Raw genomic sequence first — 7,742 nt, 5'->3', positions numbered from 1 at the left:
GAACCCCACACCTAGGACAAAGGAGGGTAAGAATCGACAAGATGAGAATAAATATTTGGCTCTTAAGTAGTGATAGAGTACTTACTGTCTTGTTAATAAACAACGTCAACAGTAACCAAAAAGGGATAGCGTAATCGGTCTCAATAGCCAGATGAACTTTGATGAACTCAAGAATCGAAAGGGGAGATGGCATAATCAGGCAAGTAAAAAGAAGAGAGGGGAATAAGAGAAGAGAATAGGAGAGCAATTGCTAATAGAGTAAGAAGTTGTCAAAAGAACTAAGAGGTAGTAAGCCAAGTCTTTCAGTCAAAAAGGAAAAACCAAAAGAGAGAAGGAGAGGAGAAAGCAATTGGTCAACCAAAAGAATTTTAGAGAGAAAAAAAAGAAAAGAACCAATTTGGGAATAGACCAAAACAATAAAGAACCCGAAGGAAGCAGTATTTCGGCACCAATGAATGAAAGAAAAGAAAGAAAATGCCAGAGTCAGTAACCAAAAGTGAGTAGAAAGGAATCACTAGCCTTTATTCGAATTTTTGAGTGCCTAAAGTTCAATTTCGGCACAACTCTTCCACTCCATTCAAATCCCACTTTTTCCTCCCTTAAATCTCTCCATAAAAATCCTCCATTATCTCTTAAATCTCTTCCTAAAAATCCTCCATTATCTCCTCCTTGATTTACTCCACCTTCCTCTCTTAGACCAATTCAAATTCTACCTTGCAGAGTTTCAGTCGGCTTCTGCTTCTCACATGGGAAAAGAGCAAAATAAATACTCTTCTTACCTTGCCACGACTTGAACCTTAGACCTCAAGAGAACTCTACACGCCACCTACCACTGCACCACAAGTCCTTTTTGTGACACATTTTACCCACAAATATTTTTAAGGCCTACCAGCTAAAGACAAGGTTCACTTAAGGGGAAAAACTAAAATTTTGCTAAAGCCTAGATTTGAACCCAGGACTTTTCAGACATCTCCAAACACACCCAATTCACTTAACCACCACACCAAACATGCAATTTGTGTCACTTTCTTGGTCAACTAAAATATTTATAAGTAGTCTCCTAACCGCTCCCATGCACAAGGCCCAATACTTCTAGGCCCAAAATTCGGGGCGTTACAAGTGGCTTGATTACTTTAAATCTGATAGGCGTCCTGACCTCGCCCTAATAATGTTTAATGACATTACTAAATCTATCGAGAATGGGATGAATACAAATGTCACTCTTCCTCATGGCACGTATTTGTCATACCTTTTTAGGCAATTAGGTATTCGTACCCATAGAGACACCCTCGTTGCTTCAAACCAACCAATTAGTTATGGGGCCCTTCATCATGCGGGATATCTTTTCAATGCCAACACCGGTACGTGGCTTGAAAGTGACCATCTGGCAGAACATGAAGATGATGACATCAACACCACGTTTGAAGATTTTTCGACACTCGAGCATGCTCTTCCATTGACTTCCTCATCGCATGCTAGTCAACATTAATTGGAAATCAATAGTGTCATGCTCGAGGCCATACATTCCTTGAGCAACAAAGTTTTGGGTCTTCGAGAAAAGATTCAATCTCATAGAGAAGACGTTAATTCTCAGTTTTCTACTTTAGAGTCTCACATGGTGTCTCTCCTTGCACTTTATCCTTTGATGCCTCATTTATCCCCTTCTTATGATGATTAGAGTAGCTAACATACATTTCATTTTCATAACATTTGCACCTTCATTTCTATGTTTATGCCTATGTCTTTGTTTTTTTTTTCACTTTCTTGCTTTCTTTGTATTTTGAGATACACTGATTCTTTTTAGGTCATTGCTCATTCAATTTTATCTATCTCTTGTGGTAAACTAACTTCTTTTCTCCTTGAGCTTTATTTGATATTTGATATAACAAAAAGGGGGAGAAGAAAAGGTAAATTAAGGTAAATTGATTGATTATTATTTGATTATACTTTGATGCTAACTAAATTGCAGTTTTGTGATCAATTTTCCTTAAAGTAAAAATGAATGTCAACTTGAATGAAAAATTTTATTTTGGCCTCAAATTTAAAATGTCTTTTATTAAAAGGGAGCAATTATTCAAAAATAAATTTACAAAATGTTTTGTTGTATCAAAAATTGGGAGATTATTAACCCAAGCTTTATTTGATAAAGATTTTGATATAACAAATTGAAATGTTTTTTACTATAAGTTAAAATTGACAAAATGATTTTTAAATTTGAAGTATAAGAAAATGATTTTTAAATTTGAAGTATAAGAGATAAAATTTTGAATGCTTACATTAAACTCTTAGAAAATTTTGAAACAATTTTAAAATCAAGTTAAATTGATTTTAACCAAGTCAAAATGACTTCAACCAAGTTAAAATCATTTTAACACATCAAAATGATTTTCAAACAAATCAGAATTGCTCCAGGCCAAAAAGTATTGATACCATTTTGCCAAATATCGATAATTTTGAAACTATCAATACCCTTAGAAAAATCAAAACCAAACTTGCATTCTATTTTAAAAAATCTAAAAAAATTTATCGGTACCATTTTTGAGGTATCAATATTTTCTAAAAATAATCAATACCTTCATTAAAAACGATACCAAAATAGCATTTTGTTTCTTACAAACCCTACAAAGTATCGATCCAGTATCAATACCATTTTCCAAAAGTATCGATAACCCAACGGTCACTGAATTAACATTTATTACAAAAATATTGATACCCTTTTATTTGGTATTGATACTCTCAGTTGCAAGTGAAATAAATTCTCTGATTTTACATCCCCAACGTCCATATTCATTATATCAACAACCTTAATGGTTAGAAATCTCTTAAGGGGTATAAATACCATCCTCCAAAGACCTAAAACAACAAGAAAGCACTTTCAGACAAAAATTATCAATCAAACAACCTTAGAGCTTAATACTTTCATATTATTCTTATATATACTTGTGAGCTTTATTTCTATTCTTTTAATCAAGTGTATTTTATTGTAATTGAGCTTTATTTTGCAAACAATTTAATCTTGTATGCATTGTTTCTTTGTTTGTTTATTTATATATCTTTGAGAGGGTTTGTAACTTAAGATTTGGGTAGAAATCTTAAGGAGTTGTAAGGTTAAACCTTATCCTCAAAGGTTAAACAAATTAGTGAATTTAAGAAAATCCCTAGTGATGGAAAACTAAGGTAGTGGAGTAAACAATTGGGGCCGATCCACTCTAAATCTTTATGTCAATAGTTTTATTTCTCTCTTTACTTCCACCATTTATTAAAAGGCCAATTCACTCCATTTTGGCATTTTCGATTTGTTCTATCGAGCTAACAATTGTTCATTTCTAGATTATAAACATTTTATTATAATACTTAATTTATGTTTTGAAGTTTTATAAATGTATAATTTTAAAAAACGTTGTGAATATTAAATTTTAATAAAACAACGTATCAACTTTTATTATTTATTCTAATTAGGTTTATTGAATATTACATATAAAAACTATTTTATTTATTTATTTAAAATTACAAAAATAGTTTTTAATATGTATTAGTTAAATTTTTAATTTAATTTACATGTAATTTTTAGAAATAAATGTAGTTTTTAATATATATTAGATAATTTTTTAATGTTTGATTCAAATTACAAAATGAATATTTAATATTTATTAGTTAAATATTTAAATATAATAATTTGCAACTAATTAATTGAATTTATATGTTGAGTGCTAAGATCATATAGATTAAAATGTTTATGTTAATTTAATATATGTAAAATTTTATAAATAAAAATAAGACACATTTTTCATAAATAATTTATAACGTATATGTACAGATAAAATTATTAAATTATTTCTAAATTAAAATTAATTATAAAACTGTATGGAGTAAATTATTAAATTGAAAAGGCAGAAGGACTACATAAAAATAAAATCCAAGAAGAGGTTTATGTTGTAAATAATCCGTCGCTTATCTTCTAAATATAAATTGTCTCACTCATCAAGTATTTTAACTATGCCAATAAATTCGATTGAGTGTTAGTTTGATTAGTATAGGTATTATTGTCAATGCAAGACATGCGTTCGAGTGTGTTGAAACGCATTATCTTCCTATTTATGGGTTAGAGATGAACTATGGGTAGTTCTAATCATTCTGTCCAAAAATCCAAATATGATCAAAACTTATAATAAAATTGTTAAAAAAAAACTATGCAAATAAAAATATTTCTATATTTTTGTATGTATTGTATTACTATAAATAACAATTTCTCCAAACTAAATTCTGAGAGGTGATTTCTATATGGTTCATATATTCTATTACTTTGTTTGTTTTTAATATCAACGAAAGAGAAATTATTTCATATATAATTTGTTACCATTTTTATTTTGATTTATAAACATCCCTTCTATTTTAATAAATAATTAATATATAATCATATTTTTCTTTAATTATTCGCATTTTCAATTAAAAAGAGTAAATAAATATAACTGCTATATATATATATTAAATTATACTTAGTACAAAATATTGCTAATTAAACGGTTATTTAAAAGGTGGAAGGGGCCCAAATTTTTTTTTTAATTTTTAATGTAAGAAAATAAATCTTCGGTTTTTTAAGTCTTTTTATTTATTGCAAGCAAAAAAGTAAAAATAAAAGGGCTCTAATTTTTTATTTTATTGTTTTATATTTTATAATTTTTTAAAAGCGGTTCAATTTATTATTTCGCCTAAGACCTAAAAAAAATCAAGAATGATCTGATCAAGGTATATGATAGAATTTTTTTAATATTTTATTAATTTTATTTCTTCTAAGAATAGTTAAAAATGAATATACAATCCCTTAGTTTACGTTTTAGAATCATATAATTAATATAAACATGGATTCAGATTATTAAATGTGTTAGTTTTTTTTATTTAAATATCCTGAAAAACAATATCTTTTAAAAATAATTTTTAGAATCCATTTTTAGGAGATATATATAGATTTCAATGTTAGTGTAAAAATTTAAATAAAATCATTTGTGAACCTCCTTCAAAATTAAGGAGGGGAAAAGGAAAGTGAATCTTGATTGATAAATCCAACATTCGACCTTTACTTTTATGGGTATCAACATTCATTTTATTATTTTACTAGTATTTTTAATCGTTTTGTGTGTTAAGTATCGACTTAGCAAAAGAAAAAAACAAAAAGGAGTTTTTGAGAAGCATGATAAGTACAAAAAATGTGTTATCCTTCTATAATCTTGGTGGGAACATGTTACATTGCCATTGCCATTTTTTTGAGTTTGATGGGCTTTTGCATTAATCATCCATCACCATTTGTTGGTGGGCCATCCACCAGAGGCGCATCTTTGCAACTTGGACCCTGAAACATGTTCACTCTTAGTCTCTTTCTCTCTCAGACTATCCAGCCCCACCTATATGTCATCCTTTTTGGGGTTGGTTATTCATGCTCTCTTTTTGTAGTTGTTTATATTGGATCAACTCTGTTTTTAGCATCCATGTGAATCATATACCTGCAATTAGTTGGTGATTTGAACTTAATCACGTACAATAAAGTATTTATATGTGACTTGTTTATTTGTGTGTACAAGTTATTTGGATTGATGAAGTGGTTGGGCATGGGGAATTCCATGTTGCAAAAGGAGAGCATATTTCAACTATTATGCCTAAATTATAATGCATGTAGTGATTCAAATATTACTGCTTTTGTTGAGCTATTTGACTTGTGGTGTGTTACGAGAACTATTTGATCGCGATGTGGCTTGTGCAAGGAGTCCAATAAGGAGTTCTAAGGTCCTTACTCTTGAGTTCGATCTATGTTTCAATCAAACACAGGTTCGTGGAACAAGAGCAAAGTCCGGCATTAGCTCTCTTACTCGTGCATACTTTAGGGCTTAACTACAAGGATTTTTGCATCTTTAATATATTTTACAAGTAATATTTCCTACATTTCAGCTTCATAGTAGTGTACTGCAGATTACATCAACTTGGTCTATTGAGAATTATTGCTCATACAGTTCCTGAACCAGATGATTTTGAGAAGGTTAGATGTCTTGCAAGATAGCGTTTCTAGTGTTCTCTCCTGAATCTTCTATGTTCTATTGTTGTGTACATTTGATAGCAGTATATCTGATCATATTCGATGTTAACGAAGCCGATTTTTATATTTGCTTATGTTTTCTGTCGCTGAAGCGTTACCAGTTTGTACTAAAAGTGCGTTTTTCCTTGTTTCAAGCACACTCGGTTAAAGGAAGAAGAGGCGAGAATTAGGCCTCAATTATAATGTGTCCATATGCATACTCAAGACAAATCCCACATCAGGTTCATGTTTGTGCTGGAGTCATTTCATCAAGAGTTGCAATTGCAGCATAACTCACAAAGGTCAGCGTATAATTTTGTACTTTGGACGTTTTATTTTTACTCTCTCTCTAATTTTTTCTGCAAAGAAACCATCTTTTTCGTTGTTTCTAGTGTGATTTAGAAGCAATATGATACTCCTAGAGGTCATAAATGTTTATGGGGGGAGCAAATAGATGCCTTTTTGGCTATTGAGAGCAATATCATATGTCGACAGTAGTGGATTTCTTTTCAATTTGGATTGCTTTGTAAGTTTGTTGACATGCAAAAGAAAAAGAGGAAAAAATAACTCATCTAAAGGGAAATTTGAAATTGGACCTCTAAAAGTTCTTTAGCCTTCTATTCATGACATTTTTCATCCGAATTTTGTTAATTTGTTCAAATTGTTAAGTTTGGTTTAAATCAACAGCCTGACATATCTGTAATTGAATTTGTTGTTTATGACATATTTCCTAAAATAAAGATGTTTTCAATGTTAGCCTTATTACTTATAGCTAAGGAGTAAGGATCTTGTTTATGGAATTTGTTTTGAGTATTGATTGTGATGAAATGCTTGAGATTGGTAATGCGTGATCGTACTTGTGAATTTGATTACAATACTCTAGATTTCCCAATTGTCTAATTCTATATTGCTTCGATTTCGCATTCAAGGTGAATTTGTGGATAATAGAAACTTGGTAAACGAAAATGATAAAAAGTAAGTTGGATGAATGACTTGCATGAATCAAACACTTAGAAATAAACCAACGATATGACAGATCATGACCCAATTTCTATAAAATGAAACAGCGAACAAATCTTTGAAGAAAAAGAAATAAACTGTGACCCGCTATTTAGCAAAATTGAAACCAACAGTATGTTAGAACGCCACACTTTAGAAAATAAGGAAGGACTCGAAGTGATAAGTTCAAAAAGAAAGGGTTTGATGCCATAAAGAGAACCTTGATAAGTCCAGGTAAGTTAGACCAAGAACAAAGAGATACAATTCTTACACAAAACTCAGAAATATTCATTAGCCAGTCAAAGTTCTATTTACAGGATATTTATAAGCACTTTTGTGACTATTCAAATGCTTATGTGATACTTTTCATATTCGGCCATTAACTAGTAACATTACAAGCACTAATTTCATTTTTAACTCTTGTAGGGAAGCCAATGAGTCATGTCTCTTCATTGGAATCTAATGTAGTTGAAAAGGCATGTTAATTCTCCTTAATGAAGACTTAATGTTCCATTAATATGTTTAATTGTTGTCACTTCAGCTCCCTTGAAACCAAATTATAAAAGCTTGTGTAACATCCTTTTAAATGACATCATGATGAAAGTTTAAGACTCCAAAAATGTTCAGACTTGTAGAGTCTCTTTTGGTCCATTAAACAGCCTCATTAATGTTCTTTAAA

General features: G+C 30.3%; 1 long non-coding RNA gene across 1 annotated transcript; it reads left to right on the top strand.

The window, feature by feature from the left end:
• Positions 1-5,611: 5,611 nt before the first annotated feature.
• LOC107894880 (uncharacterized) lies at positions 5,612-7,033 on the top strand. The gene is made up of 3 exons (XR_001683299.2): positions 5,612-5,820; positions 5,941-6,028; positions 6,221-7,033. It is a non-coding gene; the product is annotated as an uncharacterized lncRNA (long non-coding RNA).
• The last annotated feature ends 709 nt before the right edge of the window (positions 7,034-7,742 follow it).

Source organism: Gossypium hirsutum, chromosome A13 (genome assembly GCF_007990345.1).
Source record: "Gossypium hirsutum isolate 1008001.06 chromosome A13, Gossypium_hirsutum_v2.1, whole genome shotgun sequence".
NCBI classification, from domain to species: Eukaryota; Viridiplantae; Streptophyta; class Magnoliopsida; order Malvales; family Malvaceae; genus Gossypium; species Gossypium hirsutum.
Note: the sequence above shows the minus strand (reverse complement) of the source record. Positions and strands in the feature narration are given on the sequence as shown.